The 19,501-nt window shown below is 36.5% G+C and overlaps 1 protein-coding gene across 1 annotated transcript in view; it reads left to right on the plus strand.

The window, feature by feature from the left end:
* The window catches only part of SHROOM4 (shroom family member 4), a 239,770-nt gene extending 234,658 nt beyond the window's left edge, over nt 1-5,112 (plus strand). Inside the window, exon 10 of the transcript XR_001820539.2 lies at nt 4,737-5,112. The gene's annotated coding sequence lies outside the window, so the exon portion shown is untranslated. The remainder of the gene's footprint in view (nt 1-4,736) is intronic.
* The last annotated feature ends 14,389 nt before the right edge of the window (nt 5,113-19,501 follow it).

Below are 19,501 nucleotides of genomic sequence, written 5' to 3' on the forward strand. Positions count from 1 at the left end.
TTTGGGAATTTTTCACATTTTATAAGGATGACTTAAAACCAGTGTGTCAACTTTGTCAATCCAATTTTTTTAAGGAAGAAAAGTCTCCAAAATGGAAGTTAAGAGAATCTTTCCAAAGGAAATAACAATTCAGTTAAAACCTGAAAGAGGCAGCTAGGCGAAAGTGAAGTGAAGAAGGGGAGGGAACAATCCAGGTAGAGAGAGTGACATTTAAGAGACCAAGAGTGCTGAATACAAGTCAAAGGGGTTGAAGTGCTGAGGTGTATTCCTTTACTAGCTAACACAACTAAATGGCTTTTCATGACTCACATTTACTATCTCATAGTTTTTTGTGTCAAGGAACAGCTTAGCTGGGTCCTCTCTAAAACTGTAGTCAAGGTCTTAGCCAGGGCTGGGCTGTCATTTAGAGGCTTGACTGGGGAAGGGTCCACTTCCAAGCTCACTCCAGTTCTCAGCAGTTTCTTTTCTTGTGGCTTTAAGACTTATGGCAGGCTGCTTTTTCCAAACCAGCAATGGAGAGAGAAAGACTTTAAAATCTGCTAGCAAGATGGAGTCATATATTGTCATCACAGGAGTGACATCCCAGTCACCTTTGCCATATTCTACTGTTTAAAATCAAGCCACACATCCCACTCACACTTAAGGGGAGGGGATTATACAGAGGTGTGAACACCAGGAGGTGGGGATCATAAAGACCACCTCAAAAATTGTCCCCCACAGAGAGGCAAAGTTGTACAAGATAGGTGGTAGAGGTTCACTTAATCTGCAGTTTAGCCAAATGATGCTTGGCTAGGTATCAAAATCAATATTAAGCAAAAGCTAAGGCCAGATCCAAAAATCCTTATTATATACTGAAATTCTAGTATACAAGCATAAATTTGAAAATATGTCAAAATATTAATCATAACAAATTTATTATTACAATGTTAGTAGCCAATTTTGTAAAGTTTATTATTACGATCTGGGAACAAAATTTCCAAGTACTATCACACTGCCTACCACACTGTTGATCTTTCCTTCATAGCATTTTTACATCCACAAATCTGTATTTACTTGTATGAATAGCTGATTAATATTTGAATTCTATGCTAGACTGTAATCTCCAAGAGAGCAGGAGCCTGTGCCCAGTTGTGCATAGTAGTACTTTTCGTGGAATAGGATTTTTTGGCTCTAATATTCCCTTTGATCCTCCCCATCCTCACCCAGGAGACTTTAGCATCGTTAAATGGCATCAAAGTTATCCTATCAAAGGTATTCAGTAAATGACAAGAGAAGGGTTTGGAACAAGAGAGTTAACTTTAAAATTTTAAAACAATTGTGTACACCTTACACTAAAATTAACTCCAAATGGATTAAAGATTTAAACATAAGACCTAAAACCATAAAAGCCCTAGAAGAAAACCTAGGCAATACCATTCAGGACACAGGCATAGGCAAGGACTTCATGATTAAAGCGCCAAAAGGAATGGCAACAAAGGCCAAACTAGACAAATGGGATCTGCACAGCAAAAGAAACAGTCATTAGAGTGAACTGGCAACCAACAGAATGGGAAAAAATCTTTGCAATTTACCCATCTGACAAAGGGATACTGTCCAGAATCTACAAAGAACTAGAGCAGATTTACAAGAAAATTTGGAAACAACCTAAATGTCCCACAGTAGGAGAATTGGGTGTTTTTTTGTTTTTTTGTTTGAGGCAGGGACTTACTCTGTTGCCCAGACTGACGTGCAGTGGCATAATCATAGTTCACTGCAGCTTCAAACTCCTGGGCTCAAGCAATCTTCCTGCCTCGAACTCCCAATGTGTTAAGATTACAGGAATGAGGCACTGTGCCTGGCCCTGGAATTGTTACAAATACCATGGTACATTCAATCTATGCAGGGAGAATGGATGCTACTTCTTTCTTTATTAAGTAGTTACCTTGTCTAGGACACAGAAATCAAATGAGGCTGTTGCCCAAGCAGTACCACATGCATTTTCTAATAATAAGGTAGCAAAAAACTAATTCAAACATAGCTGTGTTCAAACTCTAGTTCTACCAATCTTGGATGACCAAGTGGAGGTCTACCTATCCTGAAAAAGATTTGTCTAAAACAGTGGTTCTCAAAGTGTGGTCCTTGAAGCAACAATGGCAGCATCATCTGGGAACATGTTTTTAAGTCCCAACCCAGACCTACTAAATCAGCAAATATGAAATTGGGATCCAGCACTCTGTTTTAACAAGCCCCCTAGGTGATTCTGATGTACACTCAAGTTGGAGACCCAAGACCCTTGGTTATTTTTGCCTCTGACCACAAGGTGGCAACCTTTGTCTAAAGTCCTATGAGTTGACCAATGGTTACAGTAGGTATTACCTGGTCTAGCCACTGAACTGTCCAGAGGCAGTAGGTAGTGATAGGGTATGGGGATGTGAGGGAGAAGTGAGAGATGGGTGAGGAAGAAAAGAGATGAAAGGAAGAATGAGGACTGGTAGAGGCTTTATCTCTGCTTTGAACACAGCAATAAACTACAGTGAGGGGGTGGGACAATGTTCGGGGTGTTGGTTGTTTATCATCTAATGATTCAGCTCATTCTGGGTACAAAATAATGTGAAGTAATGTTGGGGAGTTTGTGAGTAGCCAATTTCATCTATGCGTTTTATCCTTGTAATCCCTAGACACCACCCAAAGGCAAGCACTTCCTCACACTATCACCTATCCTCTTCCTACTCTCATAATTATGAATTCCTTCCCCAGTTATCTTCCATCACAGGTTCTCCTTCTTTTAAACCTTTCCACAATTTTCCCTGGTGCCCTGTTGCACACACAGTATAATAAGCTCAGCCTATGAAAATATACAGAAATGTTGTCATCCCTCTTATTCGAGCATTTCCTGTACATCTGTAATTGAGACCTGGCACCCTACTGAAGATTCTGCTTCCCATACAGCCCTCTGTGATGAAAATTGTTAATTTTCTCATTCCCCGTAATTTATAGGTTTAACCAAGAGGAATAGAGGGTAGGAAAATGCAAAGACAGAAGTCTTAAAGGAGGATAAACTTTTCTCAGCTCTGGTAATGATATCCTTGCAGACATGTCACCCAGCACCTTAACTTCTCAGTTCTGTTGAATGCTTCAATTTGACTTCACTTCAACCACTGTCACCCAGGACCACACAGTGGATGTTTTCAACATTTAGAGGAAATTCACATTGTAAATAATTTTTGAATTATTTATCTTTTCTTTCTTTCCCATTTTCTACAAAATAGATTGAATTTTCTTCTTTTGATTTACAAGTTATACCTGTCATTTTGGTTCTTACTGTAGTTGCCCTTAACTAACAAACACCCATGTTAATTTAACCATATTAGTTTCTTAAATTTATCAGTATCTACATTTTTCTCTTAACATTACAAGTACTTGAAAATGTTCTCATGTTCTTTGGGTCCCACCACACCTTCATCATCACTTTGACAATGTTTAAAAACAATGTTTTTCTGAGGTACTATGGATATATACTTTTTCTTCTTTTCTGCTCAGTATTTATCAAGTCAGCAATAAACTATACCACCAATGTATACTCCTATATTCTCTCCTTTCTAATTTGAACACCTCCTCCAAAACTGTCTTCAGTGAGGGTCTTTGTGTGGCAAACCTTCTGAGATAGTATATGCCACAGAATATCTTTATTGCTATGCTACATTTAAATTAAAAAATGGGCCAGGCACGGTGGCTCATGACTGTAATCCCAGCACTTTGGGAGGCCGACTCAGGTGGATCACTTGAAGTCAGGGGATCAATACCAGGCTTACCAACATGGTGAAACCCCATCTCTACTAAAAATACAAAAATTAGCCAGGTGTGGTGGTGCATGCCTGTAATCCCAGCTACTTGGGAGAGTGAGGTATGAAAATGGCTTCAACCTGGTAGGTAGAGGTTGTATTGAGTCGAGATCACAGCACTGCATTCTAGCCTGAACAACAGAGTCAGACTTCATCTCAAAAAATAAAGAAAAATAATTTAAAATGGCTGAATATAAAATTATGGGTTCAAAGTCATTTTAAACATTATAGGTGCAGTCCTTTAAAAATATTACTTAATTGTCCTCTTGTATTCAGTGTTGCTAAAAGTCTGTTGTCAATTTAATTCCTTTCTTTGTAGAGGACTTGATTTTTCTCTCTGGAAACTTTGAGAAATTTATTTTTAAACTCTATGATTGTGTGTATGTGTGTGTGTATGTGTGTGTGTGTGCACATGCATGCACTGTACCTTCTCTGTATTAGCCTATGTCAGCCTCACTGTGTTTGAAGAATGAGGAAAGGAGAGCCCCATGTAGCACAGAACATGTTAATCATTCCCATTTGCTGCCACTCTATAAGCAACTGCTGTGATCAAGGCTTCATCTTAAACTTGTTTGAAAAAAGCAATGCCAGGAGGTATCAATGTCCCAGGTTGAAATCCATCAACTTTGGGGACTTGAAAAGGGTGGAGGAGTGAATGAACAATGGAGAAGGGGAGTCCCCATCGTTTTCAATAGCCTCCCACTCCTCAATCAAGCAGGGCTTTTTGCTGCCCTGATATACTCTGATATACCCTCCATACACTGATAATTGTGTGGTCGGAGATATTTCTGCTAATTTCTGTAGTGAAGAGTAGATAATGTAGGTAGGCAATTGGAGAAGAGACAAGAATACATTTTTTTAAGCTTTCATTAAATTTATCCTCTCACTGCTGCCTCCAACTATCCTCCATTCCAGGCTACAAAAGAAAACCACCCAGCTATGTAGATTGAAGCCACTACAAAGAGATAGCTTGTTTTCTCAGCTGGACCGTCAACATCATTTACTTATCATTTTACTTGTCAGTTCCCTCTCCCATTCTTTCAGTGCCTATTAAAATATCCACTTGTACTCCTCGAACCTCTCCAATTCCTTTTACTTTCAGCAGTGGGCTGTTTATTTTGCACAACTTCAGAGGCACCTTCTCATATGTGAATAACAGCTCTAAAATATAACATAAAATACTGAGAATTACAACTCTACTGTCATGCTAGGATGCAGCCCTGCAAGGGCTTTGAGTCTTGCTTCAAAAGAAAATGAAGACAATAAAATGACAAAAAATAAAACTACAGGCTAATCTTTATATCCAGTGAAAATATTTCTCAGGAAACGTGGAAATCAAGACATTCTCAGACAAAGAAAAACTAAGAGAATTTGTCACCAGTATCCCTTTGCTATGGCTAAAATAAGTTCCTGAAGCATAAAAAAAATTATAAAAGAATGAATTTGGGAACATCGGGAAAGAAGAACAATGGAAGACTTAAAATATGGGTAAATGCAATAGAATTTCCTTCTCCACTTAAGTTTTCTAAATTACATTTGATAGTTGAAATAAAAGTTATAATACTGTCTGATGTGGTTCTTAATGTATACAGAGGAAATATTTGAGAAAATTATAAATGGGGGAAAGAATAGGAATTTAAAGGGATATGAGATACCTCACTCAAACCATTAAAATGTCTGTAGACATTGATAATTTATGTATGTATAATGTAATGCTTAAAACAACCACTGAAAAATTTATATAAAAGATACACTCAAGAACACTAGAGACGAATCAAAGCCAATTTTAAAAGAATATTGAAGTGATCCAAAGGAAAAATAAAACCGAGAAATGAAAAGCAAAGGGAACAAACAGAACACACACACACACACAAAACCAAAATGGAAGACTTGAGTTACATTAAAATGTAAATGGTCTAGGGACTTTGATCCAGACAAGAGGACATAGACTCGTCTCTTTCTACTTCTCTTTGCTAAGTATAACTATAACATAACACAAGAGGCAACCATAGGAGGACTCTGAATGGTAGAAAGAAGATGGACTGGCTAGGGATCCTGGTACTGGAGGAACAACATAGCAGTTGTGCATCTTACCACCCTTCACCCAGGAACAGAAGGCAAATAGGCCTGGCATCTCCTGACCCTAACATATTAGATAAAGGTTACACAGGTAGGCTCATGCCTTCTCCAGATCAGTTGGGAGTCCTGCCAATTACTCCAGTTGGGCCCTGTAGCACTGGCAAGGGTGACCAAGTAGGTGCCCCAGTGATGATAAGTGACCAGAGAAAGTGCATTTCATTCTTATGGGCCAGAAATTTTCTTTTCTCACCTAGAGACACCCAGTGGCCCCAGTGGCATAAGCAGGGTGACCCCACCACAACAACTAGTCCTGCCTGGAAAGCATTTTTTGTACTCTATGGATTGGAAACTCTATTCACCCACCTAAAGACACTGGAAGGCCTAGCTGCACTGAACGGGGGTGATTCCCCCACAAAAAGTGACCAAATAAAGGAATGCAAGGCAGTGTTTTCCTTCTGATATGAAATGTCCAGGAAAAGACAATAAAATCAGGTTTCCTGGGACTGAGGATTCATGGAAGTGGGAGTAGGGGTAAATGTTCTAAAGCTGGATTTGATGGTTTCACAACTCTATAAATTTACTAGAAATTATTTAAATGTGTGCTTATAATAGGTGAATTTTGTGGTATGTAAATTATACCTCAATAAAACTTTTAAAAAATGACTCACAGATAACTAGGAGTAGAAGGAACTTCCTTAATCTAATAAAGTATATCTATAACTAACATCATACTTCATATACAAGATTGAATACTTTTTCTTTAAGACCATGGAAAAGACAAGCATCTCTATTGTCACCACTCCTATTTAATATCATACTGGAAATTTTACCTGATACAAAAACACGAGAAAAAGAAATAAAAGGCATATAGAATGTAAAAGAAGGAATAGAACTATCTCTGTTTACACACAACAAAATTGTCTCTGTGAAAAATTCCCTAGAATCTACAACAGAACTATTAAAACTAACAAATGAGTTTATCAAGGTCTCTGAATCGAAGGTCAATATACAAAAAAGTAATTGCATTTCTATATATTAGCAATGAACAATTAAAAATCAAAAGTTTTAAAAAATAGTACAATTTTTAACTGTATCATAAAAAATGAAATACTTAGGTAGAAAACTAACAAAACATGTTCAAGACATATATACTAAAAGCTATGAAACATATATGAAAGATGTGAAAAACTAAATAAATGGAGATATGAGCCATGTACAAAGATTGGAAGATTCAATATTGTTAAGATATTAATTGATCCATAAATTCAATGCAAACTCAATTAAAATCAGGATTTTTTTCTAGATATTAACCAGGTGATTCTTAAATTCATATAGAAAGGCAAAGGAACTAGGATGTCCAAAATAATTTTCAAAATTAATAAAGTTGGAGGACTCACAGTATCTTAAGACTTACTATTAACTATATCAACACAGTGTGGTATTTGGAGGAATTACTCTATTGGATGTTAAGGCTTATTCAGTTATAAAAAGTCAAGGTGATTACTGTATTGGCAGAGGGATTGGCACATAGATCAATGGAAAAATAGAGAACAAGAAGCAGTTCAACACAAATAGAATCAACTGATTTTTGACAAAAATTCAAAGGAAACAAGAGAAAAGGTAGTCTTTCAACAAATGGTGCTGGAATATTTGGACATCCATATATCTTAAAAATGAATCTGAATTATTTTTATACAAAAATAAAATGGTTCATAAGGCTAAATTTAAAATGTAAAACTTATAATATTTTGAGAAGAAGAAATAGAATCTTTATGACCTTGGTTTAGACCAAGAGTTCTCAGATACCACACCAAAAACACATGTTATAAGAGTAAACATTTGATAAACTGGGCTTCATCAAAATTAAAATTTTATTCCCTGTGAAAGACATTATTAAGAGAATGAAAAGACAGGATACATAAAATATTGGCAAAACTCATATTTGATAAAGGACTTGTATCCAAACACATAAAGAACTCTTAAAACTCATCAATAAGAAAACAACTCAATTTAAAAATGGGCAAAAGATCTTAACAGACAAGTTGTCATAGAAGATATACAGATAGCAAATAAGTAAGCATAAGAAAAGAGGATCAACATCATATGTCATCAGGGAACTTCAAATTTAAACAACGAGATACCACTGCACACCTTTTAGAATGGCTAAGATCCAGAAAACTGACAGCACCAAATGCTGGCAAGGATGTGGAGCAACAGGAATTTTCATTCATTGCTGCTGGGAATGCAAAATGATACAGCCACTTTGGAAGACAGTTTCATAGTTTCTTACAATGATAAAAATGTCTTGCCATATGATCCAGCAATCATGTTCCTGGGTACCAGCCAACTGACTTGAAAATTTATGTCCACATAAAAACCTCAATGCAAATGTTTACAGCAGCTTTATTCCTACTTACAAAAAACCAGAAGCAACCAAGATGTCCTTCAAGGCAAATTGATAAACAAACTGTAGTGCGTTCACACTATGGAACACTATTTAGCAATTAAAAGGAATGAGATGTCATGCAATAACATGGATGAATCTTAAATGCATATGCTAAATTTAAAAAGCCAGTCAGAGAAAACTATATACTACGCACCATTTATATAACATTCTGGAAAAGGGAAAACTGTAGAGACTGAAAATGGATGGGTGATTTCCAGGTGTATGGGGAGGAGAAAACGTTAATTAGGTGAATCACAGGGGTGTTATGTACCATATGAATATATTCTTCATAGTACTGTACTGATGGATACATGGCACTACCCATTTAACAAAATTCGTAGAACTTTACAACATAAAGAGAAAACTTAATGTATACAAATTTTAAAATTCAACTAGGAAGCTGGGATCTTAGGATGGAAAGTAGACTTTAACAAAATAATGTAATGGTATTACAAATATATGGCATAATTTCACTGAACGGTTGGGGAAAAGGAAGTACTGACCTCAGTAACTTTGAATATGGCCCAAAACTGCAAAGCTAAAGACAATAGGAACTATACATAAGCACTTTACCACAAGTTGTTTCTTTCCACAGGGCCACAGGTTAACAATTGTGAAACCACTGTACATGTATACCAGGATTGAACAAATAAGTGGATGGTGGCAAACAGGTTTCTCAATGCTAGAGTGAAACATGAAGTATTGCTATTAGTGTTGGAGACATCAATATGAATTCATGTTTAGCTTAGCATAGAAACTGATATAGAATTGTGTGTATCCATGGTTAGTATACATACACGCATTTCCTAGCTCTGTGAGAGGGCCTAGAAACAATGACACCGTGGTAGCAACAGACAAACCTAGAACCTGGATCTTGCTTTTTAATATCATTTTCCAATAAAAGGAACCAAGGCTTCTTGGAGAAATGGCTGATTCAAGGACTGTGACAGGAAATACATAAGACAAGCCTGGAACATCTTATAGTTCCAGAAAATAATGAAGTGCTCAAAAAAGTCACAATGATAGGGGCATGTTAAAGTGACAAATATGCCAACTGAAAAGAGTTTTAAATGAGCAAAGCTAGAACAATTTGAGCAACAAAATAAAGTTATATTGGTCTATAACCCAAAGTATAAAATGAATATCCATAAGTCTATAGTGACATAAATGACAAAGTAAATAAACAAACAGGAGAAGACATCTTTTATGCATAAGAATTCAATATAATTTCTGCAGATACTCCAACCCCAAGGAGCATAACTCCCCATGTAAGTATGGGCTGTGCATAGAGACTTCTTTCCAAAGAGTATGACATAAAAAGAAGGAAAAAAAAGTAACTTTATAGTAGAGAAACCTGACAAACACTAACTTTAGCCAAGTAATCAAGGTTAACATCAACTGTGAAAGATCATGTTGACAGTATGTACTCTTGAAATGATATTGTGAGAATGGCGCGTTACCTTTGTGGTCTCCTCTAGAAACCAGTAACTCTAGTGTAATCATTAGAGAAACACTGGACAAATCTCAGTTGGGGGACATTCTATAAACTGCTGGACCACTGCTCTTCAAAACTATCAAAATCATCAAAAACAAGAGAAACTTTTCACAGCCAAGAGGAGCCTAGAGAAATGATGACAAAATGAAATGTGGGTTGCTAGATGGGATCCTGGAACAGAAAAAGCACAATAGGTAAAAACTATGAAAACCAGATTAAATTACAGACTTAAAAAAATAATAATGTGTCAATATTGGCTCATTGATTGTAACAAATATACCTTATTAATTTAAAATTATAATAGGAGAAAATGGGTTTGGGGGATATGTTAACTTTCTGAACTATCTTTGAAACTTTCCTGTAAATCTAAAACTGTTCTAAAAGTAAAGGCTATTTAAAATGTAAAGGTGCTTAGCAAAGTGCAAAAATTCTCAATATCATCAGACATTAGGGAAATGCAAGTTAAAACCACATTAAGATAACACTGTACAACTATTAGAATGGCTAAAAAATTTTAAAAAGAAACTGACAATATCAAGTGCTGGCAAGGATGCAGAGCAACTGGAACTCTTATAAACTGTTAGTGGGGATGAAAAATGGTACAGTAACTTTGAAAAACAATTCGGCAATTTCTTTTTTTTAAAAATTATACTTTAAGTTCTGGGGTACACGTGCAGGTTTGTTACACAGGTATAGACGTGCCATGACGATTTGCTGAACCCATCAACTGATCATCTACGTTAGGTATTTCTCCTAATGCTATCCTTCCCCTAGCCCCTAATTCCCCAAGAGCCCTGGTGTGATGTGTCCATGTGTTCTCACTGTTCAACTCCCACTTATGAGTTAGAACATGTGGTGTTTGGTTTTCTGTTCCTGTGTTACTTTGCTGAGAATGATGGTTTCCAGCTTCATCCTTCATCCATGTCCCTGCAAGGGACATGAACTCATCCTTTTCTATGGCTGCATAGTATTCCATGGTGTATATATGCCACATTTTCTTTAAATAGTCTATCATTGATGGGCATTTTGGTTGGTTCCAAGTCTTTGCTATTGTGAATAGTGCTGCAATAAACATGTGTGCATGTGTCCTATAATAGAATGATTTATAATCCTTTGAGTATATACCCAGTAATGGGATTGCTGGGTCAAATGGTATTTCTGGTTCTAGATCATTGAGGAATCACCATACTGTCTTCCACAATGGTTGAACTAATTTATACTCCCAACAACAGTGTAAAAGTGGTCCTACTTCTCCACATCCTTTCCAACATCTGTCGTTTCCTGACTTTTTAATGATTGCCATCCTAACTGGCCTAAGATGGTATCTCATTGTGGTTTTGATTTACATTTCTCTAATGACTAGTGATGATGAGCTTTTTTTCATATGTTTGTTGGCCACATAAATGACGTCTTTTGAGAAGCGTCTGTTCATATCCTTCGCCCACTTTTTGATGGGTTGTTTTTTTCTTGTAATTTTACGTTTCTTATAGATTCTGGATATTAGCCCTTTGTCAGATGGATAGATTGAAAAAATTTCTCCCATTCTGTAGGTTGCCTGTTCACTTTGATGGTAGTTTCTTTTGCTGCGTAGAAGCTCTTTAGTTGAATTAGATCCCATTTGTCAATTTTGGTTTTTGTTGCCATTGCTTTTGGTGTTTTTAGTAATGAAGTCTTTGTCCATGCCTGTGTCCTGAATGGTATTGCCTCGATTTTCTTCTAGGGATTTTATGATTTTAGGTCTTATGTTTAAGTCTATAATCCATCTTGAGTTAATTTTTGTATAAGGCTTAAGGAAGGGGTCCAGTTGCAGTTTTCTGCATATAGCTAGCCAGTTTTTCCAACACCATTTATTAAATAGGGAGTCCTTTCCCCATTGCCTGTTTTTGTCAGGTTTGTCAAAGATCAGATGGTTGTAGATGTGTGGCATTATTTCTGAGGCTTCTGTTCTGTTCCATTGGTCTATATATCTGTTTTGGTACCAGCACCATGCCGTTTTGGTTACTGTAGCCTTGTAGTATAGCGTGAAGTCAGGTAACATGAATTATGAATAAATCTGCAATAAGCATTTGTGTGCAGACTTTTCTGTGAACATAGATTTTCATTTCATTTGGGTAATTACCCAGAACTGGGATTGTGGGGTCACATGGTAGGTATATATTTAACTTTAAAAGAAATATATTTAACTTTTAAAAATATTTATTGCCCTTGTAGGAAAATTTGTAGGGAATTTTCTTTAAGTTAAATATATATTTATCATATGACCCCAAAATCCCACTTCTGGGTAATTACTCAAGTGAAATGAAAACCTATGCTCACAGAAAACTCTGTACACAAATGCTTATTGCAGATTTATTCATAATTATCCCAAACTGTAAAACAACCCAAACATCCCTCAAATGATGAGTGGATAAACAGTGGTACATCCGTATAATGGAATACTACTCATCAACGAAAAAGAAAGAATTACTGATATATACAACAACTTGGATGAATCTCAAATTAATTATACTAAATAAAAGAAGTAAGACTCAAAAGACTACAGACTGTATGATTCCGTGTATATGATGTTCTGGAAAAGGTAAAATTATAGGAATAGAGAACAGATCAGTTAGTGACAGAGGCTAAGGTTGCTGAGGAAGGCTTGACTGTATAGAAGAGGCTCAAGGATGTTTTTTGGGGTGATGGAGTTGTCATATCTTTTTTTTTTTTTGAGACAGAGTCTGGCTCTGTTGCCAGGCTGGAGTGCAGTGGAACAACCTCGGCTCACTGCAACCTCCACCTCCCGGGTTCTAGTGATTCTCCTGCCTCAGCCTCCTGAGTAGCTGGGACTACAGGTGCATACCACCATGCCCAGCTAATTTTTGTATTTTTAGTAGAGAAGGGTTTTCACCATGTTGGCCAGGATGGTCTCGATCTCTTGTCCTCGTGATCCAACCGCCAGAGCCTCTCAAAGTGCTGAGATTACATGCATGAGCCACTGGGCCTGTCTGAGTTGTCCTACATCTTGATTGTTATGGTGGTTAGACAATACCATGCATTCTTCAAAACTCATAGGACTTTACACCAAAAACAGTAATTTTTACTGTATCTAAATTAAAAATAAAACCTAAACATTGATTACATATCTATATTCCATCAGCAAACAGTTAGAAAACAAAATTCTTAAAAGCAACTCTTACAATAGCATAAAAAAAATTGAAGACCTAACACAAGTCTAACAAAAGATGTGCAATAACAGTTTGGGGAAAATTATGAACATTACTTGAGAGGCATAATGAAGAGAGGCATAATGAAGGCATAAGGGAGAGATACACCATATTCATGAATTTGATCACTCAATACAATAAAGATGTCATTTCTCCCCAAATTGATCTATAGAGTCACTGCAATCCCGATAAGAATCCCAACAGGATTTTTGGTGGATGTATATTTATATATTGACACATTTATTCTAACACATATGCAGAAATGCAAAATTTCCAGGAGTATTCAAGACACTCTTAATACAGAAGAACTGAGGTAAGAAGACTTGCTTTCCCAGATACTAAGACTTATTGCAATTAAGATAGTATGGTATTGACCCAAGGATATACAAGTAAACTAATAAGACACACTACAACATCCTGAAGCAGCCTCTCACATATGTGCACACTTGTTTTATGACAAAAATGTCACTACAAAGCAGCAGATGAAGGAAGTTTTTTTTTAAATAAGTGGTGCTGGAAGAATGGGGTATCCATATGGGAGACAAAATTAGATTGGAACTCTACTTCACATCAACACCAGATAGATTATAGACCTAAAATTGAGTAGCAAGCCTATAAAGCTTTAGAATATAATATAGAAGAATATTTTCATAACCTTAGAGTGAGAAGAAAATATTTGTAAAGCATATAAAAACATTTGCTACCTATAAATGACTCATATGCAGAATATACATATACATAAATCTTATATATCAATAGGAGACAAACAGCCCAATAGAAAAATGAGAAAAAGACTTTAAAAGTCACTTCACAAAAGATGAATAAACATAAAAATACACCCACTTATATATGTCTATATGTAAAAGTATGACAAATGGCAAACGTAGGAAAGGATATGGATCAAAAATAACCTTCATATGCTGTTGGTGGGAATGTAAATTGATACAAACACTTTGTAAAACCGTTTGGCATTATCAGTTAAATTTAACGATGTGCTTATGTTATGACCCAACAGATATCTCCTGGGTAATAAAGAGAACAGAAATGTGTGTACGTATACACCAAGTGATATGTAGCTTTATTCATAACAGCCAAAAGCAGATACAATCCAAATTTCCTTCAATGTGGGATGATAATTTTTCTGTATTCATATAATATACTACTATACAGCAGTGAAAATAAAGATAATACAGTACATAAAACAACGTGGATAAATCCCACAAACATAATCTTGCACAAGATAAATCAGGTACAAAAAAAGACGGTATGCTGCTGAAGTCTTAGACAAATTTTTTTCTATTTTTTTATGCCTCTTCATATCTTCTTTTTAAATTTTATTATTATACTTTAAGTTCTGGGGTACATGTGCAGAACGTGCAGGTTTGTTACATGCCATGGTGGTTTGCTGCATTCATCACCCCGTCATCTACATTAGGTATTTCTCCTAATGCTATCCTTCCCCTATCCCCCGCACCCCCTGCTATCCCTCCCCTAGCCCCCCACCCCCCAACAGGCCCTGGTGTGTGATGTTCCCCTCTCTATGTCCATGTGTTCTCATTGTTCAACATGAGTGAGAACATACAGCAAAACAGACAAAATTTAACTGTAGTGTTTAGAGATTCACACCTAGGTGGTAAAGATATAAAGAAATGCTAGGAGGTGATTACCACAAAAGTCACATTACAGTTACCATTTATCAGGGTGGAAGGATATGTGATAGAAAGAGACACTAGTAGAGGGCCTTCCTGGGTGCTGACATTGTTTTATTTCTTGAGTGATGGTTACATATGTGTATTTAATTTTGTGATCATTCATGAAGCTATACACTCATGATGTATAATGTATATACCTTTCTGTATGATACTTACATTTCACAATTTTAAAAATCCTTCAGAAGAAAAAATGGAGGCTATCAGACATAAACTCGTTCATCTTGCCACCCATTTGCTAGCCTCTGCAAGTACACCCATCCTTGCATTTTCCTCTCCAATAGCAATGGTATCTATTGTATGGGTTGTATGATGTTTAAACAAGTTACTATGTGCTATTTCACCACTAATTATTCTCATTCTCCAACATCTTCGACTTGTTTTATCCCACTGCTTCAACCTATAAATATGCTAAAACAATCTAGTCTGGCCAATTTTTGTTTCTTCTTTTCCCCGTATCTCCTCACCTTCTCCTTTTACAGTTAAACTTTAAGAGAGAAATGTACAGACACACTACCTCCATTTCACCCTTCAATCAGTTGAAATCTGGCTTCCACACTTTCTCTCTGCCTCCCACCCTCTTTAAGTTTAGTGATGACCTCCTTTCTCATTGTTAAAGTCAATGGCCAAGTTTCAGGTGTCATCTTTTGGGCCCTTTCTCTTGTATTTGACACTAGTAATCAAATTCTTTGAAATACTTACCATTGGCTTCCAGGATACTCCTTTTCTGGATTTCCTTTTGCTACTATTAGTACTACTACTAAGAAGAAATTTGTCTTATAGCGAACAATGATATATAGTTTTTCCTATGTTCTTGGCAACATTCTAAGCACTTACATATAGTAACTTGTTTAAACATTCATACAACCCCATACAATAGATACCATTGTTATCATATTCATTTTACATATAAAGAAACAGGAGGCATCAAAAATGTCACCAAGAAAAGTGGAAGAGGTGGGATTTGAACCTAGGCAGCCTACATCCAAAATTTGTTCTCTTAACTTCCACCTCTTTTGCCTGTACACCATTGAGAGCTCTTTCCTGTTTATTCTTATACTGCTGGTGTTCCCTTGAGTTTATCTTCAGCCTCCTCTGTTTTTCTCACTCTACGAGTTCTCCTTAGATAATCTCCTCTACTCTCATTATGTAAAAGACCATCTACATACCAATGATTCCCAAATCCATACCTACCACCTTGATCTCTCTGCTAAGTCCAAGACTATCTTCATGGGCATGTGACCTGTGCAGGCTCACAGGGGTCCATGCCTAGAAGGGCCTTGTACGTGGTTTAATGTGCTGCTGTAGCCGCCATGAAATTTCTTCATAATTTTTTAAAAAGTGGCCAAAATATCACCTGTACCCCAATAACTTATGGAAAAATAAAATAAAATAAATATAAATATAAAAAATAAATCCTTAATCCATCTTGAGTTAATTTTTGTATATGGTGAAAGGTAGGGGGTCCAGTTTCATTTTTTCTGCATATGGTTAGCCAGTTTCAAATAGAATTTTCATGTAATGGCAGGGTGACATACTATTAATTTCATGTCCAAATACCTTGCTCTTTTTCAGTGAAATGGATTAATAAACAAGGGCACCAGGAAGTTTGGGGCAGGTCCTAGGTTGTAGCATATTTAGCAAGCCCTTCGGTGATTCTGCTACACACTGACGTTTCATATAAGTTCATCATGGGGATGGGACTAAGTTGCCAAGACAGAGGAGCAGGGGGTTGGTAAATTGTATGCTTCTTTCAGGGGAAGAAACAAACTAGAACCCCCAGGTTTCTAGTTCTGCTTCTGTTCACACAGAACACGTTTGTGGTGACAGGCCTGGGATGGTGGTAGCTGTGCGAAGACTTGGTTCTTAGGCAAGTCTGAAGTGCCTCAGTGAAAGGCTCCATTGCAGAACTCACCACAGAGCGAGTTTGGCAGGGAATCGCAAAGTTCACCTTTGAATGAATGGACCACATCAGCCTAGAAGAGGAGCAATCAGATCTTTGTTGCCACAGCCTAATAATCAGGGCCCTTCCTCTTTTCTTTGTGGACTGCCTAAACCCCAACATTCTGATACAATCAAAGGGAAATGAAAGAATCCCCCAAAGCAATTGATATTGGACTTCTAGTCAACTCTGCTGAGTGAGAGCTCATATAGGATTTGTTTTCTAATTGAATCCACATAAATTTTATTGCACTTTAAAAAATGGATATATATGGCAGTTTATTTCTAATAATTGTTAAGTCTAATATATGGAGTTAAAAGCCCCCATTGTTCTAGCTTTTAAATGTACTGACTCTGAAGCTGCACTAAGTCCTAGAATAAAACTTCACGTTCCACACCTCAAAATTGTCCCAAAATGTAACTTTCAAAAATATGTGTATACTAACAAAGCTTATGTTTTCCAAATTTATGCCAACACTAGCATTTACATCAAACAAAGCAAAGCCATAGTTACAATAGAATACTATTTTCTCTATTTCATGAATCAGAGAATCGATTTTATTTTAATTAAGCACTTAAACTTTACTTTTAATTTTTAATTAAACTTTTATTTAAGGTATAGACTCATATGGAGTTACAAGAAATAATACAAAGCATGGACCCTTCATTCAGTTTCCACCAGTGGGAAATAGTACAACGTCATAGCCGTGATATTGACACTGATACAATCTGCTGATCTCATTCAAATTTCTCTGTTATTACTTGTACTCCTTTCTATGTATGTGTATGTATGTGTGTCTATTTAGTTCTATAAATTTAATATATATGTAAGTTTGTTTATCTACCACAATAGTCAAGATATAGAACAGTTCCATCCCACAGGATCTCTCATTTTGCCCTTTTATAACCACATACATTTCCCCCTCCTGAACCAAAAACTCTACATCCTGACAAACACTAAACTGTTCTCAGGTTCAATGATTTTGTCATTTCAACAATTTTATATAAATGGAATAACACAGTACATAACCTTTTGAAATTGGTTTCTTTCACTCAGCATAATTACTTGGGTGTGTTTTTTCCCCATTAATGTATTTTTCAGTTTGCATTTGGTTCTTTTTTTATAACTTTTATTTCTTTGCTGAAATTTTCATTTTTTAATTTATTTCTACCATGTTCATAATTGCCCATTGAGGTATTTTTATGATGACTGCTTTAAAACCTTTGTCAGTTCCAACATATGATTCATCTCCATATTGGCGTCATTTGGTTGTCTTTTCTCTTTTAACTTATTTTCCTGGTTCTTGGTATGACAGATGATTTTTAAATGTATTCTACAAAATATCCACATTTTTGTTATTGAGTTAGGAAACTCTGAGAGTCCTATGTTAATTCTCTATTTTAGGATGTCTCCTTGTTTAGGTTTAGCATGCAGGTCCTGGCCTACTCTTGTGTGCTGTGGTTCCAATGACAGTTTAACTTTCAGAGCTTTTACTCTTCTTTTGGTTTACCTGGTGCCTTTGAGGCTTTCACTGGTGTCTGCTGATTCTGCCGGTGGAGGCAGAAGGTGCTTCCCCAGGCTAGGTTGTATGATGCCTCTAGGTGGGAAAAGGGAGTCTCTAGGAAGGAGGGTTCCTGAAATTGGCCATATGTTGTGCAGGATTTACTCCCCCCTACCCCAAGGGCAACCTGGCCTGTCTGTATGGGGGAGGGTCTTCTCAGACCCAAGGACACAAAGAAGCTTCCAGGCTGGGTTACTTGTTCCGAAAGGATTCCTCTTACAGGTGACCTCCTAACCACCAAGTACAGTAGGGAAAGGAGTCTGCAGGCCCACAGGAACAAAAAGGTTTATTTATAGTTGTACCTAGTGGGGTGGAGAAACGAGTTTATGTATGCCATCTTACCTGAAGTAGAATACCTCTCTATTCTCTTTTCTGCTGGTTAAGATGTCTTAGTATTGAACTAATTTCTTTTCCCTTCTAAATTGTATAGGGCATAAAAAAATTTATATTGTTTTTGTCTTACATTTAAGAAACTTATCTCTAATTTCTATAGCTAACTGGATCATTCATCAATAACTGGAACAGTCCCTGGTGTTTTACACAGTGCCATTACTTTAAAAAAATCTGTTTCTTAAAGTACAACATACATACACTTACACACCAGCGAATTATCACAAAATGGACATACTGATGTAGTATTGTGTTTGATTTAAAAAAAGAATCTGGAGATCTGTTTTGTAACAAATTGAATCTAACACTGTGGAACTCTATACTTTAAAATGATTATGATGGTAAACTTTGTGTTATGTTAGATTTTTCTTAACCATAATACATTTTTAAAAATTAGAATATCTGGAGGAGACAAAGGAGCTAAATTCTGGAAGACACCAATAATGCCTCAAGACTCTCTGGCTAGTAGAGGTCCCTGGGGCAAATTCTCAGCATATAGGCCCTATGTCTTCTGTTCTTTTTTGTCTCCCAGAGTCAAGAAAACAGTTCTTGATGTTTTTCATCCATGAAGAAATAATAAAGAAATGTAGAATCCATTGTACCTTAAGCGTTGTGGAACCAAAGCATAGCTGCTCTAGTTGAGGTTAAGATAGCGTTAACAGCCTTGCCCTTTTCACTGGACTTTTCACTACACAGTCATCCTGTCATCAGGACCCTTGCACAAATTAAGTAAAATATGATAGGTAAAAGGCTTGCTACATGGCAGATGTTCTTTCAAAATTTATTGGATATAGAGATAAGATGAGAAAGTAATACAGACTGACTCATATTATAAACACACACTGCTGACAA

Source organism: Cebus imitator, unplaced genomic scaffold, assembly GCF_001604975.1.
Source record: "Cebus imitator isolate Cc_AM_T3 unplaced genomic scaffold, Cebus_imitator-1.0 Scaffold520, whole genome shotgun sequence".
Classification (NCBI taxonomy): Eukaryota; Metazoa; Chordata; class Mammalia; order Primates; family Cebidae; genus Cebus; species Cebus imitator.